This window comes from Notamacropus eugenii, chromosome 6 (genome assembly GCF_028372415.1).
Source record: "Notamacropus eugenii isolate mMacEug1 chromosome 6, mMacEug1.pri_v2, whole genome shotgun sequence".
Lineage (NCBI taxonomy): Eukaryota > Metazoa > Chordata > Mammalia > Diprotodontia > Macropodidae > Notamacropus > Notamacropus eugenii.
In genome coordinates, this window is record NC_092877.1 from 239,290,084 (window position 1) to 239,316,985 (window position 26,902).

The 26,902-nt window shown below is 36.5% G+C and overlaps 1 pseudogene; it reads left to right on the top strand.

Moving 5' to 3' along the window:
* The window catches only part of LOC140512279 (protein Mdm4 pseudogene), a 156,158-nt pseudogene extending 130,197 nt beyond the window's left edge, over positions 1 to 25,961 (top strand).
* Positions 25,962 to 26,902: the final 941 nt, after the last annotated feature.

Consider the following 26,902-nt stretch of genomic DNA (forward strand, 5'->3'; position numbering starts at 1 on the left):
ATTTTTTTGAGGATCAAATGTAATAGTATTTATGAAAGAAAATTTAAAACAAGATTCCTAAAAAACACATTATACCCAAATTATTCTTAAAAATAGAGAACATCTATTAAATTACTTCTTTTGGGTCAAATATAGTCTTACTAACCAGACCAGGAAAAAATAAAAGAAAGAAAGAAATTTATGCCAAAAGCATAATTTAATTGTAATTTGTATACTTAAATACAATGTTAAAAATGTATGTATACACACACATACACACACACACATATGTATATACATACACAAACATGTCTATATACAAATATATAAGTATATATACTTATATTTCTATGTGTACATACATACATACATAAACATATGTATATTTGCATGATGATATAAAACTCTATAGCTATAGAAAGGTACAGACAGATATCTACATATGTAGCTATACATATAAGTAGTTAGGTGGGTCAGAGTGCTGACCCTGGAGTCAGGAAGATATGAGCTCCAATCCAGCCTCAGATACTTACTAGTTGTGTGACCCTGGGAAAGTCACTTAACTCTGTCTCACTTTCTGCATCTGTGAAATGAATTGGAGAAGGAAATGGTAAAACACTCCAGTATCTTTGCCAAGAAAATCCCAAATGGGACTATGAAGAATCAGACAGTGACTGAAATGACTGACCAACAAAAATCTTACAAATGCTTATTTGTTCATATGCATCATCCAATTCTCACATAGTTTATGATGAAAAGATAATGCATTATGGAAAATCACTGTAGTGTCTTTGGAACAAAGCCCCAATTGGGGTTACGGTCATGAAGAGAAAAACATGACTGAAAAATGCCTTAGTAATAACTTCTTTTTAAGCAATCATCTCTCAAAAGAATGTGATATACAAGTTAAATTTGAAACTAATATATAATCTGACATATTTCATGATGATGAAATGATATTAACAAGTACTTCTCAAAAGGAGAATAGAAAATATGAGAAGAATTAGTAATTAAATGGAATATTCCTCAAATTACAAATAAGAAGTATTCAAATCAAAGTATCTCTGTTCTTTTATCTCATGATCTCCAAACTGGCAGAAATGAATAAAAATAGGGGCTGAAATGAACTGTTAATTAAGCTATCACTTGATCCAACATTTCCAAAAAGCAATTTGAATTTTTGCTAAAAGTGAATAAGATATTCATCCTCCTTGAACCAAAGATTTCACTTGTAGCAGTACATTCCCCAAAAGACTCAACTGGAACCAAAAAAGGACCTATTTTAAAATATTCATAGCATTTTAAGTGAAGAAGTGGGGAAAAACATTGATGCTTGTCGTTTGTGGATGGTTAAACTAATGGCAGTGGAAGACCTGAGAAGAAATGAAGAATAAAGACTAGCAAGGGAAGTCATATATCAACTGATGCAAAATAAAGTGAGCAGAACCGGAAAATAATATAATCAGTAAGTACTCTAATGAAAATTGAAAAAAAAAATAAAAAAATGCATTAAATTAAAAGTTGCATAATTATGACCAAATTTGACACCAAAGAAAAATACAAAAATATTCCTCATTCATTTATCTTTTCTTATTTTAAGCTTTGAAAAGTTGTTGTTTTAGAATACAGGATATATTATGACTTTCAATGTTCTTTTGGGTTATTTACCAGAATTACTACTTAAAAATCTTTCCTCTCCATTTTGTTTCAACAAAAGGTGACTCTCTGGATAGGGCAAATGGGAACAATATATTTGGAAATGAAGGTAGAACAAAAATAAATTCTCTCAACATTTAAAGAAAGGAAGTCAAAGGAATATATGAATATGTATATATTACATAATACATGTCCACATACAAAAATGAATATGTATATTCAATATGTTAATTTACATATATATATAAGATATATACATATATATGAGTGTATATGGTGGTATCATATGTCTGTCATGAAGCAGTTTTCTCACTGAGTTTTTTACATCATTGAATACTTATAACAGTTTGTACATGAGAGTTTCCATAGAAATCACATTGTCTGATCACTTCTTCTTAAAGATTAAGAAACTCAGACTCAGGAAGTTTAAGAGATCTGCCCAAGGTTTATAGCCAGGAACCTGCAAAGTATAACCATGAATCTGGATTTCTAGTATGTTGGTTCAGTTCTATTTCCAGCATATCACCCAATTAGTACATGGAGTGTTGGCAGGTAACAAAATAATTTTCAATTGACTAGGTATTTTCAATTTATTTTGTTTCAGATGTTTCAGATAATTACAGGTTATTAAGGTATGAGGGAAAGAGAGAAGGAAACAAGTATTTATTAAGTCTTCACTGCATTCCAGGCATTGTTCTAAGTGCTTAAATGATATTATATTTACAAATATTGCTTCATGCAATCCCCACATCAACCTTGAGAGACAAGTGTTATTATTACCATTTTACAGTGGAGCAAAATGAGGCAAAGAGAAGTTAAAATGACCTATCCAGGGCTGCAAAACAACTATGTGCCTAGACTGGATTTTGAACTCCACTTTTCCTGACTCCTAGCCCAGTGCTTCATTGCACTATGCCACCTAACTGTCTCTGTAAGTGTGGTTATTATACAAATGGCTATGCCATCTTAAGTCATGTAGAACAAGTCAGAAAATGTGACTACTCAACAGGCGTGGTTAACAGAAGGGAAAGTGATTACACATTTTATAGTGCAAAAGACAAACAAACAAACAAAACATGAATATTCCTTAAAAATAATTGTTTACTGCTCACTGGTAAACAAGTAATATAGAGGGAAATATTATTTGCATTAAGATATAAAAATACATACAACTTATATTTAAATTAAAGTGTCCCATCAACTACTTCACTTAATCATTTTGCTATTTAATTAAAAATCTAGTGAATACTTCAATTATGTCATTACTTTCATTCTCTTAAATTAAAGTCATAAACCTCTAAGCTCTACTTCTGAACACTGGAATGGATTAGTTCTGAACTTTATTTTTACCTGTTTGATGAATAATTGCCTATAATTAGCTGTTATTTAAGAAAGAATAAAAAAGGTCTTTATTCTAAGAAATAGATGGAGCACAACAATTTTCTCCACCAGCTTTAGTTATGCTTTATGATGCAAAAACAAAAGAAATCTGCTGCAGTAAACTTTTCAGTTTTATTGTCAGTAGTGTACAGTTCTTCATGACCTTGTGAACCATATTGTGCATAGAGTTTTCTTAGCAAAAATACTGGAATGATTTGCCAGTTACTTCTCCAGTGGATTAAGGCAAAGGTTAAATGGTTTACTCAAGGTCACATAGCTAGTAAGTGCCTGAGGTTGGATCTGAATTCAGCTCTTTCTGAACCAAATCTCAGCACTCTATTCATTGAGTCATCTACTGGTCAAGTCTTTAAAATTCCCTGGCAAAAAATTCAAAAGGCAACATGAAGGTCTCAACTCCTATGTAACAGTTCCCAAATCTCCATTCTATCCACTATTTAAATGCTTTTTATCATTCACAGAACATTTACAGTTTATCAGCACCGCATTTGTGCTACCCCTTTTCATCAGAATATATTTTCTGTAGGGTCATATAAATTTTTCCTTTTTATTATTAATATTATAAACAGAATTGAAAGGAGTAAAGCATATTGTTTCAAACATTCAGGAAAGCTGGTGTCTCAGTTCATTACTGCTGGGGATGGAAGCTCAATTCCAGTTGGACAGTCTTGGGCAGGTAAAGGTGGGAAATTCTAAATCTTAGAGTTCTCACGAGACCCCCCAGGAAACGACTGGGAATCGAGGTGAACCGAGCTATCTCGTGTATTTCCGCCTCTTCCCGTGAGAAACGTGATGAGAGAGAGCTCTCCCCGCCCTCGAGATTGTCCCGGATCTGGGCACACTATTGTTATCTAACAGCACAGTATTCAGATGCAAACTATGCTGATGGAGAGTTTAAGTAGGATCAGGAAAGCCTGAAAGTTCTCTTGGGCGGAGGGGCGCGGAGCAGTGAGGACAACAAGGCTCTGCTTTTCCTCTCTCTTCTCTCCCCTCCCCCTCTCTCCCCGCTTATACTTCTACTTCCAATCTCTTATTGTAAGTTCTTTGCCTCCTTGGGAGATTCTTCTCTCCCTCCTAAGGAAGAATTCCCCTGCACTTGTAACTAGACCCCGAAATAAAGCTCAACGCTTGTTCGACTCTGGAACGTCCTTTCTCTCATACGAGCATCTGGTTTGGCCAACCGAAGACCTCCGATAGAGGTAAGGGAAGACTCGGGTAGCCCACAGGCCTCTAGGCCTGGCAGTTGGTTCCCCGAACAGAGGACTGGGAGCGCAGATATCCTGGGTGCTTTGGGAACACCCGGAAGGGGCTGTGAAAGACATGAGTCCCGAATCCTAGATTTGGAAGGAGAGAAAGAGTGAGAGTAGCTTCCCACACCCATGGGAAAAGGGCAGGGATGGGGAATCAATTGCCAGTAATAAAGCCAGAGGAACAGGAGGTCTGGGCTGAGATACTTTACAGGGAATGCAGGGAGGCGGGGGTCACTATAGAGTTAAAAGACCTCCGAGAATTTTGTAAAAGGATTTGGAAAGTTTCTCCTTGGCTCAAGCAGACAGGAATATCAAGAGAAAGATGGGGAGCAGTCGGAGAACAAATGACCGCTTATGAGCAACTATGCCTCGGGAGCTGGAGGATTTAGATTTCCTGATATATGGTGTAATTAAGAGCCTTTTGGAAGGGCCAGAGAGGCCAGGGCGGGATTGGAATGAGAGTGGAAGTGGAGAGAGGGGAAGGAAGAACCCTGGTAAGCAGAAAGTTAAGGAGTGTAGAGAAAAAATAGATTCGGAGCTCCATCTAGCTGATGGGAAAGGCAAAGCAGGGGAGCATGCGCCATGTCTTCCCTCTGCGCCTCCTTATAGCATGCTCCATTGGTCAGACAGTCCAGGGCCACAGTCCAGTTTGGAAAAGGGAATACGGAAGGCTATAGAGAATGGAGAAGACGTAGGGACATTTCCTGTGCTAGAAATAGCAGACCCCAGTGTCCCCGGTGGGGTTCGGAGGAGCCACATACTTATAGAATGGAAGAGAGTAGCGACTCTCAAGAGGCTTGTACCAAGCATGGCCCCAATTCACCCTTTGTCATAGCCATGCTTGAGACTCTCAGTGGTCAGTTCGTTCTGACTCCTAATGACTGGAAGAGCTTAGCTAGAGCCTGCCTTACCCCTGGGCAGAATGTGATTTGGGTATCAGAATTTTCTCAGAGGGTAAAGAGCACTACCAGTGGGCTAGGGGCTCAGGCCCCCCAGGCTTATCAGCGATTTACAGGAACAGGGCAGTTTGAGGCTACAGGAAATCAATTACAGTACTCGGCCGCCGATTATGTCTTGATTGCCGGAATGGATATTGCCGCCTGGAAGGTTATAGCCTCTAAGAAAGAGAGAGAGTTTCCCATAACTAGGATTGCGCAGGGAAACACTGAGCCATTTACTAATTTTGTGGCCAGGCTGCAGGAGGCAGTAGGCCGAGACACGGGAGAGGAGAATCAAGGGACAGAGATAGTGTTGAGGACATTGCTGCGGCAGAATTGTAATCATGACTGCAAAAAGGCAATGCTGGGACTGCCAAAGAATGCATCTGTGGAAGAAATGATACAAAGATGTGACAGGGCAGGAAGTCAGGTCTACTTGGCACAGGTGCAAGGGAAGTACCTGGCCGCAGCCTTAAGTAATATCTCTTTGGAGAAAAAATGTTTTAATTGTGGAAAACCGGGACACCTTAAGAAAGAGTGTAGGAAAGAAATAAGTACAGAGAGGGGCCAGGACCCTTGTTTTTCATGTGGAAAGCCAGGTCACCTAGCTAGACAATGTAGGAAGTCAGGAAATGGGGTGAGAGGCCCCTCGAGGGCCCCGAAAGTGTACCCTTTGGCAGAGAATCGGGACGGCCCCTTGGAGGGAGAATACAGGAGATTATGGGGCCAGAGGAAGGAATGCAACACCTTTACAGCTTAGAGAAGTGCCAGCTTGCAGCTCATCAGTTTACTATGATTCCCCTGAGAGACCCTATACAGGAGGAATCCCTGATATTACAGAACCCCTCTCATGCACCCGTAGTTATATATACAGGAGTTTATCCCACCGGCACCACAGCACTTCCATGCTCCAATGTGGTAGCCGAGCCAGCCCATATAGACAATCAGCTTCCCATAGCTATTGCCCTTCCCTTAAAGCACTCAGTTCAAATCCAGTTACTAAAGGAAATAGGACAGAATAGACCTGAGTGTACAATCTGGCTCAATGGAATTCCCATGACTGGCCTCCTTGATACTGGAGCGGATAGGACCTGCCTTAGCGGTCGCTCAGTACCCCGGCACTGGAAGCTCAAAGAAAGCCAGAGACCAGTGTGGGGAATAGGAGGGTGCCAAAATACCTTAGAGACAATGCACCCAGTAAAGTGGGAGGCAGAGGATCGCCAAGGGACCGTATGGCCGTTGGTGATTCCAGGACTTAGTTTTAACATCTGGGGCAGGGACATCATGAGCCGCCTGGGGATGAAGCTATCAAATTTTTAGTAAGGGCCATTGCTGTTGCACTGGAGTCCCCACCCTTGAATTGGAAGTCAGACACCCTGATTTGGGTGGAGCAATGGCCCCTGACTCCAGAAAAACTCCAGGCACTACAACTATTGGTTAAGGAGCAATTAGAAAAAGGAAATATAGAGCCATCACAGTCACCCATCTTAAGGGCCAGTGCATACATGTGACAGTTGACACATGGTCCGGATTCCTTATGGTGACTTTACAGCCAGGTGAATCAAGTGCTAAAGTAATTCAGCATCTTTGGCACTGTTTTTCTGTTTCAGGTTTACCCTTAGAAATAAAGACAGATAACGGTCCTGCCTATACTTCTCAAACCCTTACACACTTCCTCCGCGATCTAGGGATTCGACATGTTACAGGAATCCCCTACAATCCACAAGGCCAGGCCATAGTGGAAAGGGTCAATCTCACCTTAAAGGCGATTCTCGCTAAACAAAAAAGGGGGAGATTAAGAGGTCGCCTAACACAATCAGAGCTTGATACAGCTGTGTATACACACAATTTTTTGCATATCTCAAAAAACTCACATACTACTCCAGCTATGAGACATTTTGTGACTATTCCAAGACAACCCTGCAAGGAAAGTAATACACAGGCTGGAAATAAGGACACATGGGCCATGGTAAAGGATATGGCCTCAGGGAAATGGAAAGGTCCGTATAAGATACTAATATGGGGTCCAGGGTATGTTTGTGTCTCCACAGGAAAAGGGAATGCGTGGATTCCCATTAGAAGGATCCGTAGGTGTAAACCGATGTCGGAGACGGTGGAGACGCAGGAGGCGGAGACCCCGCTGAGCCCGGAGACCCCGGAGAAGGATCATACACTACCTGAGTCTGCTGCTGACAGCTTTAACCCTGCTGCCCAGAAAGGAAGCAGCACTCATCCCAACATTGCTGACCACTCCATCTAGGCATCTCTTTCCAGCGGCTGAAGGAGGACTTTGATATCACAAACCCAGGACATTGGGGGGGGAAGCGGTGACCAACTTTTCGGAAGATGACCAACTTTTCGCCTGAATATCACAGGCTTGGCCATTCAGGCTTGGCCGTTGAGATCCATTTGCATGACCTAGGGGGTGGTGATGTGTAAGGCACCAGCACTAGCTGCTTCTCTTAGAATATGCTTTGGAATTAGTGATTGCCCTTTCTCTTGTTGTAACTCAGCCATTTAGCTTCATCTTTGTTTTGTCTGATGCCTCTCTTTGTCAGTTGTGCTAGCTGCAGATTTCTGTGTAAATGAAGTCTTGTTGTGGGGTACTCATATGCTAAAGGCCTTCCTAATCCACTCAGCCTCCAGCCACTGTTTGCTCTAGAGCCATGTGCACGCAGCGCAAAACAAAAAGGGGGAGATGCTGGGGATGGAAGCTCAATTCCATGTGGACAGTCTCGGGTGGGTAAAAGTGGGAACTTCTAAATCTTAGAGTTCTCACGAGACCCCCCAGGAAACGACTGGGAATCGAGGTGAACCGAGCTATCTCGTGTATTTCCGCCTCTTCCCATGAGAAACGTGATGGGAGAGAGCTCTCCCCGCCCTCGAGATTGTCCCGGATCTGGGCACACTATTGTTATCTAACAGCACGGTATTCAGATTCAAACTATGCTGCTGGAGAGTTTAAGTAGGATCAGGAAAGCCTGAAAGTTCTTTTGGGCGGAGGGGCGCGGAGCGGACAGGACATTAGGCTCCACTTTTCCTCTCTCTTCTCTCCCCTCCCCCTCTCTCCCCACTTATACTTCTACTTCCAATCTCTTATTGTAAGATCTTTGCCTCCTTGGGAGATTCTTCTCTCCCTCCTAAGGAAGAATTCCCCTGCACTTGTAACTAGACCCTGAAATAAAGCTCAACCCTTGTTCGACTCTGGAATGTCCTTTCTCTCATACGAGCATCCAGTTTAGCCAACCGTAGACCTCCGATAGAGGTAAGGGAAGACTCGGGTAGCCCACAGGCCTCTAGGCCTGGCAATTACAAAGTCAACTCTAAATAAATATTGATTCAGACATGGACACTGTTTTTTTCCCCCCTTAAATCATGCATTTACATCTCTTTCCATATAATGTTAAAAATATTCTTGTCAAGTCAAGTCAATAAGAATTTATTAATGCAAGGTTACAGATACTGTGCTAAGATCTGGGAAGAGAAAAAAAGGACAGTAAGTAAATCACTAACAAACCATCACAAACTAAATCAGTCATATTTTTAAAGTGCATCCTATATCTCAAGCAAATTGCTACATGCTTTAGGACTGGGGTTGGGCAGGGGAAATGCATACTTTCAAATAGCTTGCTATCAAATGGTTGAAATATCATATAAATAAATTATTTAATTTCAAAGAAATGCATAGGATTTTTATACAGAAGAAATACAAGATGATGAAGGTGATAGTAACATATTAGGGAATTAGGAAAGGTATAATGCAGGAATTGGTGTTTGGGTTCAGGTTTTAAGTAAACCTGATAAAGGAATGCATTTCAGGTATGAGGAAAAGCTTTGTAAAAAGGCACTGATATGTGTAAAGTCATGAGTCAATAAAAATGATATGAGAAGACAGGAGCAGAGAAGAGAGGAGAAATCTCATGATAACAGAGTGTTAACCTTCAGAAAATAGACGGGATACTGATATGCATGCCGCAAAGGAATTTGAGGATTGCTTGGGGGAAAAAGAGAAAGAACAAGATGTTGGGAACTCCCAGTGTGAAAAGTACCTAGGAGAAATTGCTGGGCAAGAGTATTAAACAATGCAGAGAGGATAAAAAGCATGAGAACTGAGAAAAGATAATTGCATATGGTAATTAAAAGATTTTTTGCCAACTGTAGATGATTATTGACATTTTAATGATACAAAATGTGGATTTTTTATATCTCTCTCTATGAAGAGATCTTAAAAAGTAATGTTAGCTGATATTTATAAATTTTCTAAGTGTTTAAAATTCTCAATTTTTGCCTTTGCTCTGAGTAAGGTACATAAGTTATAGGTATTATTGTCCTCATATTATAAATGAAACAAAGATTGAGAGTCATTAACTTGCTTGCCTATGGGGACACAGGAAAAAACAAAGCTGAATTTAAACCACATGTTCTTGATCCCTACTCCTACATTATTTTTCACTATGCCATCTACTTTTGATCTGGATAGCATAAATATATACCAATTTTGTTTTCTTTAGAAATTTTCTTCTTAATGCCAAAGAAAATCTTCATGAATCATTCTTATTAAAGTAATCTATAAAATTTTGACCAAAATGCAGAATTACTAAAACTGAATAAATGAAATGTAAACATTATTGTATTAATTTAATGAATGATTTTTAATATATAAAACATTAGTATGTAGAAATTGTTCTCATTTTAAAAAATAACAACTCAGAATAAATAGCACATAAATTTGAGTACAGAATTAGAACACAACTGGAATCCTCTTTTCTCAAAAATGGCTAGGCATTTGGGGTAAAGTGGCTTGCCCTGGGTCATCCAGCTAGTAAGTATCAAGTATCTGAGGTTGGATAGAGTCAGGTCCTTCTGACTCTAGAGCCAGTACTCTATTCACTGTATTACCTAGCTGCCTCTAGTCTTTTATTTTTAAATTAAGGAAGCACAATTCTCTGTTGTCATCTAAATTATAACAATCAAGATAAAATACAATAATCTGCTCATATAAGAAATGTATAGTATTGATTAGATAAATATAATATAATTCTTAGCTACATGTACTTAACTGTATTTCTTGTATTTATATAGCAGGACACACATTAAATCAGATATAGTTATAATTCAGTTAAAAAGTCAGCTTGTAAATCAATCATGGTAAGTTTAAAATAAGACTAGAAGTATAGAACTAGGACTGGTCAGTAATATTTTGATGTTTTTTCTTCTAGTTTGCTTATTAGATAAAACTCAACCAAGTACAGTGTTTTATGTGGGATTCTATGCTGTAGCAAAATGAAAAATCGAATTGGCAGAATACAACTCTTAAAAGAAAATGTTCTGTTTTATTTTGAAGCCATGGATACAAGGCCTCTGTTTTGTTTTTAAATTTAATATTTTCTTCTGAAGGCATCACATATGGTATGCATAGTCGTGCTGATGAAGTCTATAGATAGCTGAGTCTACTCAGAGAAATTCTAGATTGTCTTTTCTGATTTCTATTAGTAGTAAAAGGTTCACAGAATACACAGATAAATGATAAGTCTGTAAGGCAAGAGTCCGTATTCTAATAGAATCATAGAATCACAAATGAGGGCAGTTGGGGAATGGATCAGCCTTAGATCTCCTTTAAAACCTTATATAGACGGAATGCCAAATTTGACTGATTTGAAACAGGATTGTATAGAAACAATGCTTTCTAAGCTACAAGGAAGGTATTAAGGAGTAAATAATGGTGTAATAGAAAGTAGAGTAGACTTGGAGACAGAAAACCTAAGGGTCTACTGTCTGATCTAGGGCACTGACTGATTTTTATCTGCATGTTAGTTTCCTTATCTATAAAATGGGGGAACTGAACTAGGTCTATAACCTTCTTTCTAGCTTGAATATTTTGCTACTGTCAGAAGATAGGGGAATACTGGATATTAGGTCAGTTGAATCTGAAAAGACATCATGGTTAGAAAAAATCAAATTGAAACTGGTAATGGCTGCTTTCTTTTCATCCAAGAATTGCTCCAACAAAATAAATGGACTATGTCTATATGACAAAAAAATATTTAATTAAAAGGGGGGGGGGTTAAAAAAAATACCTGCAATTTCATCATATGGGAAATTCCCAGTGAATCACTTCTAGCATTTGTTCAGATAATCTTAACCTTATAGTCTTAAGAGACATGCCTGAGTCATCTAAGAGGTGACTTGCCCAGGGTCATATAGTCAGTAGATGTTAAAGGGAGAAATTGATCCAAGCTCTTCAGAACTTCAACTACTAATCACTACCCATCATATCAAGCTGCCACATTTGTATTCAATCACAAAACTGTTTGCTATTACATAGAAGAGCAATTGCTTTTATTTTATCTTCAATTTTATGCGTACTTGTATTCTTCCATCCATCAATGAATATTGATTAAGCACCTGTTCTGTGCCAAGAACTGTGCTAATTCCTGAGGATAAAAAAAAAAAAAACAATGAAGGAAGAGACAGTATATGAAGCTCATGAAGCTCACAACCTAATAAGGGAAGGCAAAAAATGAATATATACAAACAAGCTGTAGGAAATAATTTTCAGAAGGAAGGTCTAATATAAAGGGTCAAGCTCAAAGTAAGGAAGACAAGAATTCAAATCTTCCGTAAGAAATATGCTAGCTGTTCAAAAAGAGTCATGCCATTTAACCTTTTGGTGTTCTAGGAAATTTCCTAAGACTATAAATTACATGAGGCTCACCTTGGCATTGATGGGGGTACATTTAAATAAGTGTTCACTACATGAATAGGTTCATAACTTCTGCTCTCATCATCCCAGGAATTATATATCTGTACCTGTAGCATCTATATCAATATCTGTATGTATACCTGTATACATAGTGAAAAACATATAGACAACTATATGCTTATCATTATTTTCCATTTTACTGTGGTCATATCCTTGAATAGATAAATATCTATCTACATATCTATGTATAAGTAGACATAGATTTATATTCATAAAGATATAGTCTATATAGATATATTGATAACTGGGAATGTTTGCACACATGTAAACATACATTCAGAGAGAAATATGATATAATTTTAGATCTCATTATTAATAGACATAAAAATCAATTATCTAATTTATCATTGCTTTCACCCAAAATGATTTGTGAGGCTATACTCAGCTGTGACTTTTACTACTTAGAACTCAGTTCATACTTTCTTATTAACTAGTATTTGAACTTTAAAAAAATGAAAATATTTCAGTAATCTCCACACATCATCCAACATACACATATATACTTTCACATGTTTATGTCTTATAGATACTTTCATACTAGGATTCATCCCACTGTTGAGGATAAAAGGCTTTTTTCAATTGTGTGCATATATGATTCTATATCTATATGAGAAAGAGAGAGGGAGAACAGGAAAACTAATTGGGTTTATTTCCCTCAGTGATTCTTCAGCTTTCCATTTCATTTTTCTTGTGTAGACTTGTATTGTTTGTTTTTTAAAGTCAGTGAAATATTTCAGCAACAAATAAAAAAGTACCCCTTTACTATTTTGTTTCAATATTTTTCCTCATAAATCATGTTGTACAGATAATGAAATGCATAGCGTCACCTAACTATGTTTTGAAGTTCTCTTCAGAATATTCTGCATTTCATACAGAATGACAGAACTATCACCACCTCTTATGATGAGAACTGAGGCATTATAATTATCCTTGTAAGTTCTTTCAGGCAGAATAATAATTATCTTCCTAGTGATAGAACAAGAAAAAGGAGAGACAGAGGGAGAGAGAGAAAAAGAGAGAAAGAGAGAGAGAGAGAGAGAGAGCACAAAAAAAAAAGAAATAAAATTCTAGAGAATGTCACATTTTAGAAGCTTCCTAGGCCATATTTTAGGAAGAGATTCAATTTAAGAATAACATATTTTCAAAAAAATTGGTTGTGGCAATCTTTAACCATTAAACTGTTTGCTAATAAGTGGATTATTTTGGTTAATGAGGTCAAGTAGTAGAGTAAATCAGTTGCACCTACTATGTTTCAGTCACTATGCTAAGTGCTCAGTATAAAAAGAAAGACAACTTTGCTATCAAGGATCTTACAGTCTGATGGAGGAGACAACATGCAAACAACTTTGCCCCCAAAATAGGTTTATGGGATAAACTGAAGAAAATATACAAAGACAGTAACTAGAATTTAGAGGTGTTTAAAATATCTTCTGTATAAAGTGAAGTTTTAGCTAGAACTTGAAGAAAGACAGGAAAGCCAGGGGGTAGGGATGATGAAGGAGAATTTTCCAAGCAAAGATAAAAGCCAGTGAAAAAAATATTAGGAGTTGGGAGATGAAGTTTTATCATTCAAGGAATATAAAGGAAGCAAATAGTACTTGATTATGTGGTATGTGAGGGAAATGGGGAAGGGTAAAAGATATAAGTCTGGAAAGCTGGTAATATGGCAGTAAAGGACAGGTCATGAAGGGCTTTGAACACTAGAGGTTTTATATTTGACACTAGACAAGATGAGTAGGCAATTAAGTTTGAAAATGGACTAGAGTGTGGAGAGGGAAGGGAGTTGTGGTAAGGAGACCAATCGACAGACTATTCTAATATTCAAGGAATGAGGTGATGGGTGCTTGCACCAATGTGGGTGAAATGTCAGAAGAGGGAATGAGACATATGAGAGAAGAAAAAAAGAAGAATGAAAAATCTACAGGTCTAGGCAACAGTTTGGACAAAGGTGGGAGTGACAGTGAGAAACCAAGGTTAACACCTAGGTTGTGAGCCTGTGGGACTGGAAAAATGGTCATGACCTTAAAAATAATGGAGTAGCTGAAAGTGTGGAGGATTTGTGGGGGGAAAGCTGAAGGATTCAATTTTGGATATGTTTATTTTGATTGTTTTAAAATATCTAGTTTCAGATGTCCTATAATCATTTGAAGATGTGACTCTGGAAGTCAGCACAGCAGTTAGTACTGGATTTGAGAATCATTAATATACAGATGAAAGTTGAATACCCGGGGCTTAATGAGATCACCAATGAAATAATATAGACAAAAGGTCCCAGGACAAAACACTGAGTTACATGTAGTAAACATTTACGTAGAGAAAATAAAGGTCAAGTGTTCAACTGTACAATCCTTCCTAATGTAAAGAATGTAGCCAAACCAAATGCAATTGTTTTATTTTATATATTAAGTTCATAATCAGTCATTAAATTCTTTTTCCCCCTTTATCCCAATTTAATACTCTTTTTTATCAGCTTAATTTCTAAATATTCATAAAAGTCATATATTAGCAGAACTCCTTGAGAAAAAGATCAATTAATTCTCAACTCAGCTTTAAATCTCCCTGGGCAATTGCCACAATACTCTGCACATAATAAACATTCACTTTTTTTTTCCTGAGGTAATGAAGACTTCCATATTGACAATCTTATTGAATGAAATTTTCAACACACAAATATGAAATCAAGTAGTATTTCAAATATTGAAACATCTGCTTTATGTAACATAGAAACTATTTTCTATAACATATCTATGTATGTATACATATATATTTTATATTCAAGAATTTGTGTTTATATATTTTATTCACATACGTCTGTGTTTATACATATGTGTTTATATATATACATATCTACACATGCATATATGTAAGTGTCAATTATTATAATAGATAATTCTGTGCATGTGCTCATTAATGTTGCATTATCAATAGTGATGTTAATGCAGTTGTAGATTGATAATAAAATTGTACTTTGAGGTTATTCTAGAAGGGTTTCAATTAAGTGAATATGTACCAAATATTACTCTTATGCTAAAAGTAGGAAATGTGTAAGAAAACTAGCTCTTTGGATCTTTTTCCAAAAACAGTAAAATAAGTAAAGTAAGAACATCCATTTGCTATTTTTATGTGAAATAAACTACTTTGGTTAAGATAAAAATTAATCAGAAAAGAGTTATACACTTTTTAAAAATCAGAATGAATTCTAAATAGTCATCTACTTTTAGAAAGAATTTAATTATGATGTAAGTCAATTTTGGAGGTCATTTGAGGGGTGAACATTGTGAATAATTTTTTTAATTGAAATTATATATTAGAGCAGAAGGAGCAACATGTTCATGTATTGTATTTCTCTTAAAATCAGTTAAATTAGAAAAAATCAGATTTTAAATTGTTAAAAAATGTCTGAGTCTTTTGAAAACGGTGTTCATGCAGGAAGAGGAAAGGATTATGTTAAAGTTGGAAAGATTTAGTTGGAAAAAGAATTGCCAAATATAGAATCATTGTTGAAAATATTTAGACCCTCTGTCATTTGAGTCATAACTAAACAAACTGTAGCACATGAATGTAATAGAAAATTTCAATGTTATAAGAAATGTTAAACTTGAAGAATCCAGAGAAACAAAGTAAAACATCTTTGAAATGTCAGAGATATAGAGTATGTAGAACCATGAAAACAATATTTACTATGACTACCACAATGCAAATGGAATATCAACAAGAAAAATGAAATTAATTATTGCATTATAACCCAATTTGACCCTGAAATATAAAGTAGAAAATGATCCTCCATCTCTTCTTTGAAAAGTTGTGAGACAATACATGAAGTGAATTTCAGAATGTACTGCCTGACTTAATTAATGTGGCAAGTAGTTTTGCTTTTGTTTTTCCCTGACCTGTTTTCCTCCCTCTCTTTTTTTTTTTTTAATTCTTCATTTGAAAGGATTATTTACTTGGAAGGGAAAATGAAAGATAAATTCAGAAAGTAAAGCTATATATAGATATAGATATACACACATATACATAAATACACACACACACACACACACACACACATACACTCACAGCACCGTTTTATGAGAGCAGGCCACGCTGAGTGGTCCTGTGCCAGTGTCTCCTAATATAGACCAGTCAAATTTTTAGTTCTTGAGAGAGACCTTGAGAGCGTCTTTGTATTGCTTCTTCTGACCACCATGTGATCCCCCATGTGAGTTCTCCATAAAATAGTCTTTTTGGTAAGTATACATTTTGCATTCGAGCAACATGATCAGCTCATCAGAGTTGCACTCTCTGAAGCATAGATTAAATGATTGGCAGCTCAGCTCGAGCAAGGACTTCAGTGTCTGGCACCTTATCCTGTCAGGTAATGCTCAAAATCTTCCTAAGACAGTTCAAATAGAAGTGATTCAGTTTCCTGGCTTGGCGCTGATAGACTGTCCATGTTTTGCCTGTGTACAGCAATGAAATCAGCACAATGGTTCTGTAGACTTTCAGTTTGGTCGTCAGTCTAATACCTCTTCTCTCCCAAACTTTTCTTCAGAGCCTCCCAAACACTGAGTTAGCTCTGGCAATGCATGTATAAACTTCAATACTATGATCAAAGAAATCATGGTAGCTAAATAAGTTAGTTGGCTTAGTAGATAGAACTCTAGACTTGGACTCAGGAAATATATATTCAAATATAGTATCAGTCATTTATTAGTTATGTGATACTGGTCAAGTTATTTATTGACCTCAATTTCCTCATCTATAAAACAGGGACAATGATAGGACTCAGAGGTAGCATTGTGCAAACCTTAAAGTGCTATAAATAATTATAAATCTATTATAATTGTTGTTATTACAAAGAACTCAAAGAAAATTGACAAAACATAGGGATTGATGTGACTATAAAGAACCAAGAAATATTGTCCGCAATAACTGCAACAACATTATTACATTTATGAAATTTGCTCTAGAAAAGAGTTGAATAAATGATTCTCTTTATCTTCTTTGTAAAGGCGGGTCAATATAAGTGAGTAATACCCTATATGCAATCAGATACATTTGATCCTTTAAATACATTTGCTGTTTAGTTTTTTCCTCTTTCTTTGTATACTTCACCAGAAGGAATGCATTGCTAGATAGAGAAGGGAGAAGGATATATTCAAAAGCAAAGTTGGTTCAAAGATACAACATTAAGAATTTTAAAAAAATGAGATTTTACTGAAAATGATTGGTCTTCCTGCTAAGAAAATTAAACTCTGGTCATAAATAGAAGAATGATACTCAACAGAGAAGACAGGAAGGAATGACTTTACTATTTTAGGATTGACTGGGATACCTTGAAAATAAAATAAGTCCTAGAATTTTCCAGGACTAGCAGAAGGTAGTATCAGATAAGACTGAGTGAAAGGATTAGGTGAAACACTTCATTACAGACTTCAGAGAACTGATAGAAATATGAGGCTTTTCAATAGAGAAGCAACAAATGAAAGTAAAAATGCTTACAGTTTTTTAAGCATCCAAACTTCTTAAAGTCACCTAATGTCAATGCTGAAGGATGGCATGAGTAATCACAATACCTGGGGTTCCAGACTCTGAAAGAAATAAGACAGGCTTATAATGAATAAAGGAAGCTCCAATGACAGCAGAGGTAAAGACAAAAACAGTTAAATATTGTGTTTGCATTTTAGTTTACTTAATTAAATGGGACAAGATAGGAGATACTGTTGCTCTCAAAAGAGCTTTACGCAAAATTAAAAATCAATTGGAAAATTTCTATGGGTATTTAGGTAGTTCAGTGGATAAAGCACTGGGCATGGAACAGGAAGACTCATCTTTATGGGTCCAAATCTAGCCTTAAAAAATTGTGTAACCCTGGACAAGTCACTTAACCCTATTGGCCTCACTTCTTCATCTGTAAAATGAGCTGGAGAAGGAAATGTCAAACAACTCTATTTTCTTGAGCAAGAAAACTCCAAAATGGGGTCATGAGGAGTTAGACATGACTGAAACAACTCGACAATGTAGGTGACACACTGAATAGAAAGTTGTGCCTAGACTCAGGAAGATTCATCTTCATGTGTTTAAATCTAGCCTCAGACACTTACTAGCTATGCATTCCTGGGAAAGTCTCTTAATCCTATTTGCCTCATTTTTCTCATTTGTAAAATGAACTAGGAGAAGGTAATGGAAAATTACTCCAGTATCTTTGCAAAGAAAACTCCAAAGAGTCAGACCCAACTGAAAATGAGTGAAAAAAAAGTTTATAAATTTTATAATAGAGAGGATAAAAATATAGGATCTTATGCTTTGAGAGATGGAAGTGATTCCAATGAATGTCTAATCAAAAAATATATGAAATGTTTATATATTAAAGGATATGCAATTTATCATTCCTTGCAATCCTTATTGTACTTACTAAATGGTCAGCAATTCTTTTTTTGAAATCTTTGTTTTCTGTATTTTTTTGAGTCAAATACAATTAATGGAAATGTTACTCAGATATGAAAGTGCACTGTCCTGTACAAGGAATGAAGGTAACTTCAACCATGTAAATAGGTGTGCGTCCTTCTTTGCCAAAGAAGACCATGCCATCAGAGAAATAGTGACATGACTTACACTTGACTTTGTTTTGAGTGAGTGAGGGTTGTACAGGTCACCAGCCTCACTTCTCTTCCAGAACCATCTGAATCCAGTGACCAGATATTCATCAGGATGACTGGAAATGACCCAGGATGAGACAATTGGGATTAAATGATTTGTCCAAGGTCACACAGCTAGTGAGTGACAAATGTCTGATGTGAGATTTGAACTCTGGTTCTCATGATTCCTGCACTGCTTCTCTATCCACTGTACCACCTAGCTGCCCCTATCCATGTAAACACAGATTTTTAAAAGAATTATCTAATTTAGAAGCAAAAGGAGATATAGAAATCATAGGATTTTAAGTGCAATCTGGGATGGGGTCAGATGTCACATAGTCAAATTTCCCACTTCTCAATTGAGGAAACTGAGGCCTTGGGAGAATAAATAATTCATACAAGGTGATAAGGTAATAAGGTTTGGAAGCCAAGTTTTAACTCAGGTTCTCTGACACCAGAGAATTTTTCATTATATCAAGATACTTTATAAAATCAATTTTATTATTTGAGGTTTCAACTCACAATTTTTGTATAGTCATCAGAAATCTAACTTATTATCCACTGTACCACAGATCTATATAGAATGTATTTTCGTAATGACATACTCCATGAATACTTCCAGCCCCATGATTATGCTAGAAAATAAAGTCCACATACATAAATGGAAAGGTACATAGATTGTTCAGTTGTTGTCCTTCATTCTCGAAGACCGAAATGACATCACCTTGATGAAGTGAAGTGTCGGTGTGTCTGATCGTGGCTAATCAGACAAATATGAACTAGGAATGCTCTACCACAGATTGGCCACAGACAATCCATGTGAATATTTGGGATGCTTCCTCTAAATTTGCACATCCTAACTTTCCTTTGTGCTGTCTCAATTCTGCTTTGCTCATAGACCACAGCACCTTTTCTGATGTGGGCACACCATGCTGAGCGGTCTTTTGCTGGTGTCTCCCATGTCACACAGTAAAATCCAAAGTTCTTGAAAGACATCTTGAGAGGGTCCTAAGTGAAATGTGAAGGAGTTCAATGCTTCAAGTGTTGAGTCATTTTAGGGGCTTCAGGCTTCCAGGTTCAAGAAGGAATATGGAGAAGGCCAATCTCACTTCAGGTTGCTGAATTAAAGCACTCAAAGAAGAAAAACATGATTGGAGCTCACAGGCTCCATCATGTCTCTATCCCAAGTTTGCTACTCTAGAAACTTCAGGGAATTTTCTTTTAGGTAAGGTCTAGAGTTTTCTCCTCTTCATCAAACTGAATTGTTTTGATCCCAATGGAAGAACATCTTTCATTACTGGCTAGTAAAAATTCTCATATGTATACCTTCCCTTGTTTCTGCTTTGCTATGATTTGGATAAATGTATTTCTTTGCGATTTGTTATTGTGTATGACTTCTTCAGGAAGGAGCAGCACCTCTGGTATGAGGAATTGTGTGTGGTGTCTGTGTGTATGTGTATATCTACATACATATGTGTATTACTTAGAAGTTCTGGATTTTGCCTATAATATTCCCTATAATATTTGTCTATAATAAAATATTTTGCTTCTAATATTTTGTTTTGTTTTCTTGGGGGAGGTGGATTCCTTTCAAGAAGTGATGAGTGGTGTCTTTCTATATCACTTTATTTCTGAGAAATAATTACCCTCTCTTTCTAAGATCAGCAGTTTTTTGCAATGCTCTTATATTTTGGTCATGGCTTTCAAGAAGTCCAATGATTCCTTTCCTTTTCTTTTTTGCCACCTTAATCCAAGTAACTTTTTTTCCTGTGAAATATTTGATATTTTCTTCTAAGCTTTTGACTATGTTAATAACATTTCTAATTGTCTATATGTGTCATGAAATTCTATTTGTTCCATTCTAAGTTTTAGGAAGTTTGTTGCTTTGGTAAAGTTTTGTATTCTTATTCTGAATTTTTAATTCTTTTTCCAGCACATTCTTTCATGAATCTTTTTCATTTTTCTAGAATTATCATTTCATTTTTAAATCTTTTAAACTGTTTTAAGAAATAGTTTACTTTGTCTTTTCTAAGAGTTATATGTGAATTTATGCTAAGACTGTGTTTGTCTTTGAAGCTTTACTTTTAAATATTTTGGAATCATTCTCTTCTGGGTTTATGTCTTGATCATCCCTGTCACCATAGTAACATTTTTTATGGTGTTGGCTATTTCTTCATTCTATTTCCTGATGTTAGACTTTATGTTATGGGCTTATAACATTATATTATTTATATAATATAATATATATAATATACGGGTTTATTCCCGTATGCTTATGGGAAAAATATCTTGGCTGATCCTGCTAATTGCTTTCTTGGGGTATTAAGTAGTAGGTTATTCAAAGTTCTCAGAAATAGCTTATTTTGGAGATTATTAAGCCTTCAGACTTCCCAAGTCATCATGTCCAGAGAAAAGGCTGTTTGCTGTGTCCTCTGATCTTAAGTTCTGTGAATTCCTCTCGTTTCTTTGAGTTTGAAAAATAGGTTTGATTGAAGTTTCCTGGACTGCTATTCTACTCAGTAACTATTCGCCTGTTAGAAATCTCTGATTGTTCAGAATGTTATAGCTCCAGGCTTACTTTTTACCTTGGATTCCTACCCTTGTTATTATTCTGTACACTTCACTCTGAGCTGGAGTTTGGAGCTTAAATTTTTCTCTGTTCCTGGGGTCCAAATCACACTGTTACTTCTTGCTTCTGAAATTTATCCTTTCTCAGTATGTGGTGTAAGGCCTGAACTTATTCTCTTCACTAAAATATTAGCCCTGGGAGCAGGTTCCTTCTTCAATTTTAACAAGATCTGTGAAATGCAATTGAGTAGCAATCAAAAGTGTGGTCAGTTGGGACTTGCTCTGCAAACTACAAAAGTTTTAGTCACTTTGTTCTTGACAGGGAAACTCAGCTTACTCTGGCACACAGTCTCTTCATGCACAGCCCCTTCATGTGCTCTAATGATCTGTGTGTTGGTTCTCCCAGTCAGACCTCATTTCCAGTGTCACAAACCTCTCTCTGCTTCTCCTTATGCAAACGAGGACTGGTAAGAAGAGATTAACTCATTTTTTTCTTGGCTTTCACATTCAAGATGGAGTCTAGTGCTCTTCCAAAATGTTTGCGGTAGTTTCATTGGGGTGAGAAGACACACTCACAGTACTTCTTACTAATTTGCTACTTAGACCTTGCCTACCAATGGTTTAATGTTTTCTGCCTATCTTCATAACAGCTAAACATATATAAATACTAAAACAAGTTCAATAGGACAGAATCCTTAATGCTATTCATAACTCTGGAGTGAAGCCTTTGTTTATTCAAACACTAAACATGCTTCCGAAATAATTATTTTTTTTCTGAACAAGCTAATCAGCCTTTAAAGTTTGGCCCACAAATTTTCAATTACATGACAGATTTGTAATAGGGTATCATTATGCTTAGACTAACTATTAGATATGACTTCAGAAATACAATCTTCTTAACTTCAGAAATAAGTTCTCTTCAAAAAAATCTAGCTTAGTGCTGTTGCATTTTTTTTAAAGAGCTCTTGAGATATTTAAACTAAATGCCCAACAAATATTTCCATTGCTTACTTATAAACATCATTAAAACATTTTTTTGTTATCACACAGAAGAAGAGATGTTTGTTTTGGAAACAATTTTTAGATTAGTATCATCATCCTCCCATCTACTCTGGTGTCTTATTATGGTGTTACTTGAGACAATCTTTCTCTGTCTCTATCTTTCTCCATTTCTCAGCTTTTTTTTTTCTTTCCACATCTATCTCTGTCTCTCTCAATCTCTGTCCTCCCCTACATGCAACAACTAATGAATATGGTCTTTGAAGGAATATATGTGTGTATAAATATTCATTTGTGTGTGTGATGGATGTGTGTTGCTCAAATGAAGGAGTAATGAGAATACTGTTTTTACACAGATAGAACCATGGAACTTTTGAAGTATTAAGGAAATGCATGATGATACCTTCTGACCATCTGCCCTCAAAGTCAGGTATGGGCTTTTTAATTCTTTCCCTGTCATCCTTATCTAAAAAACTATATATCAGTCTTCTGTTTTCCCTTATAAGGTTCTTCAAAATGAGATTATTTTTGTTTTTCTCTTCAATTATCCAGTATATGCTGGTGGTGTGCCAATAACATAATTATATCAGATGACCACTTAGCTTACAATGCCTTATGCCACAGAGAAAGAGGATAGTTTAGCACATAAATCTCTGGCATCAACCAATGTTTTAAATGCACTCTACAGCATTTTTAACTCAATAACAGTTTCTAAGGTTTTCATTTCAATGACTTGACAGATGATCGACATTCTATTTTGTCTTTGTTGTTTAACAAAGGAATGAACAGATTCATCACCTTCCAAATGTCGACTATGAGTGGGCCTTCAAAATGCTTTTGACATACCAGTGATATTCTGTAATTTTTCTTGCCTAATCTTCATAATATACATTGCGTTTATTAACATTGTATTTTCATGCTGTATAATGGGTAGTTGGAGGGATCATATACATGTATATAGGCAGAGAGCACAGAATGAATTGAATAGGAAGGGATAATATCTAGAAAAGTAAAATGAAGAAGTGAGAGAGGAATATATTGGGAAGAGAAAGGGAGAAATAGAATGGGGCAAACTATCTCTCATAAAAGAGACAAGAAAAAGCTTTTTGAATGGAGGGGAAAAGGGGAAGATGAGAGGGAATAAGTGAAGCTTACTCTTATCATATTTGACTTAAAGAGGGAATAATATGAACACTCAATTTGGTATGAAAATCTATCTTACACTACAGGAAAGTAGGAGAGAAGGGGATAAGTGGGGTATAGGGCAATGATAGAAGGGAGGGCAAATGGAAGGAGGGAGTAATTAGATGTAATCACTTTTGGGGAAGGACAAAGTCTAAAAAGAGGATAAAAAATGGGGGGCAGGATAGGATGGAGGAAAATATAGTCAACCTTTCACAACATGACTATTGTGGAAATCTTTTGAATGAATACACATGTATGGCCTGTATTGAATTTCTTAGTGGGGATAGCAGGGAGGAAGGGAGAGAAGTTGCAATTCAAAGTTTTAGGAACAAACGTCAAGAATTGTTATTGAATGCAACTGAGAAATAAGAAATACAGATAATGAGATGTAGAAATCTATCTTGTCCTACAAGAAAAGTGAAGATGGGGATAAGGGAAGGGAGGGGTGTGATAGAAGGGAGGGCAGATTAGGGGACGGGGTAATCAGAATGCATGGTGTGTTGTGGGGGGGAGAAATGGGGGAAAAGTTTGGAACTCAAAACCTTGTGGAAATGAATGTTGAAAATTAAATTAATTAATTAAAATTTCAAAAAATAAATAAAGAAGTATAATCTCCAATTGTATATCCTTATGACTAAATCATGCAGAATAATTGATCAGACTGATGAAATCATCTGCCAGGTGATCTTTGGTGAAAACTATATAAATTCCTATTGCTTACTGAAGTCTTATTTTAAGTCATGACTTCTCTCCATGGATATGGACTGCATTAAAAATGCCCTAAAGAATCTCTAGGAGAAGAAAGAAAGTGATGTGTTCTGCCCTCCCTGTACTTATAATGCATTTTTGCTTATTGTTAAGTATATTTTTGCTTCTTAATGGGAAGATCCTTCCCATCTCTTAATAGGCCCATGAGACCTGCTTAAGTCATATGGAAACCTGAGTCATATGAGTCTGTGTAGGAGGAACTTGATGAACAGGTAGGACAAGAAGGGGTACAGCAGGAAGGATAGAGCAGAGCTGAGAGGAAATTGGTCACAGTAGTCAGAAGTGAAGGAGAGAGAGAAAGCAGGCAGCTGCCTAGTGTGAATGGGAGAATTTGTTTGTGATTTTGTTTAAGGGAGTCTATTTGTGATTTGTTTAAGGGAGCTGCTTTGTAGGAAGCCTAAAAGAGGGAATGCTTGGGGATGGTAGTTCCCTCTGCATTATTATTGTGTATAGATTTCTTTGTTGATATGATGGATTTGGCTTTCTGGTCTTGGGATTCTGCTTTCTGGTGTTTGAATAAATGTTTTGGTTCTGTCTTCCTTGTTGAGAGTCTGTTGTATTCTGAATTATGCTGGCATATTCATAGCTGCCTTAGATGCTGTGAATATCGAATTGGTACTACACTCCATAAGGCAAGATGGAGTGGAGGCCTTCTGACTGAACACCCCCACCATCACTACCACACCCATGAGCAACTGGAGCCAGTCCTTTTGGAACATCTATCCATGGAGGGGACATAGATTAATTCTACATATTACAAATTCACTACCAAAATCTCATTGTAATCTACTTCTGCACATGTTCAGCATCTAAAAATGCTTGCTGGATTTTATCAGGACAAGTCCATCAGGTATTATCAAAACTACCACTGCTCATGATTTTTCAGTCAGAAGGCACACAAGGTGAAATGTCGACAATGAACGAAATCATCTATTATCTAGGCAGTATAGGATGGCAAAGCTGCTTTATTATCAGTGGGAAAATTATATGGTATATTGTGGTGTGGATGTTCTGGGAGAGCTACTAGGAATTCAGAGCTTGTCTGTGAAATTTTCAAACCCAGTTTATTACATGCTAAGAATGAACCTGGTAATTGCAAGTGTTTAAGATACTGTATAGGCTTTTCCTCTCTCCCAGGATCAGACTATGGATATTTTAAGATAAAATCAAGTGAAGCAAAGTGAGGAGGGAACTTCTAGCTCCAGGAGTAGAACTGAAGAAGTCAATATTCCTGCTTTGTCTACATCACAGGGCAAATGCAGAAATCCAAGGAGTGTTTGAATATTTGAATATTTGATTGAAAATTTAACCCTAAGAGTCACCTAGTTTGAGTAATGAGATGGAATTGGTCTGCCTTTGAGGTTCTCAGGAAACTTGAAAAATAACTAAATAACTAGAAGTAATAGTTCAAAGGACTTGCAGACAAATCAGGATATAGATACTGCTATTGAATTAGATACTATGGATGTTCTTGAATGAGTCAGGATCCAAACAGACAAATATTGCAGTAAAAATTGAAGCTACTGATACTGAGCAAGCAAATAAATGAGGGAAATCATGATAAAATGTTGGTTGAAGTTAGGGTATTTGATATCCTTGAGTACTCTCAGTGCTTAAGTGATGGCACATATATAAAAGTCACTTTTGAGCATGAATGGCAGTGCATCAGATGTAAGAAAGTTAACTCTTTAAGCAAAAGGTGTTGTTTCTGATGTTCAGCATGAGAAAATATTGGTACACAAATTGTGCTAAGTTGCCTCATTCCCTTCCTGTGTCTAATACTACTGCCATGACAGCAAAGAAAAATGACCAAGGAATTGATGTGCCTGATTTCTGAAGAATCAAATTTTACCCACTTGTCTAACCCAAAGAAATTTTAAGCATAAGGGGACAACCTTTATGAATAGAAAACAGATGCGACAGCTATGGAGGATTATTAAATAACAAAACAAAACAAAACAGATCATGGTATGGGAACATTATTCCCGGGAGGACTGCTCACTTTGAAGTTTGCCTTCACTGTGCCCAAAAGGATTAAAGAAAATCTAACGTTAACCCTATTTGCAGGTAATCTATTCAGATGGTCATCAACAACTTTGGGCAGAGTCTTTTAGCTCAATGAATTTTAAAGACCTGAATATCAGCCAATTTAGGGTTCCATACTTCAGTGACGATCATTTCCACTTAGAGTATGGCCTTAGAATATCTCTTTTGTTTGTGTACTATTCCTGGTAAACTCATGAGAAGTTTTGAGGTCTTTAGGGTTAGATAGCTTTTCCTGAAGTTTCTTTTTTGAAACTTATCAAAATGGGATAAAAATTTGTCAGAAATTTATAACCTGAATGAAAAGCAGACAGAATAGCTATTCTCCTTTCCTTCATAAGTTGAAGGAGATTCAGAGGCATTTGAGAGGAAGAAGGGGCCTAAGTAAGCATGACATAGACATGAAGAGCTAAATGATGCAGTGAATGGATCTCTCCAGCCTAGAGAATATATTTTACCTAAATTTGAGAAATTTTGAGTTTGAATATGTGTGTGCATATATGAGCATATATAAACATATGCAAACACACATGTTTACATATGCTGGTGTGTATATTATATATGTGTGTATTTATGTCTGTTTTTGTGCATGTGTGTATCAATTAGATGGCACAGTGGATAGAGTGCTGAGACTGTAGTCAAAAAGACTCACCTTCCTGAGTTCAATTCTAACTTTCAACACTTACTTGCTGTGTAACCCTGGACAAGTGACATAACCCTATTTATCTCAGTTTC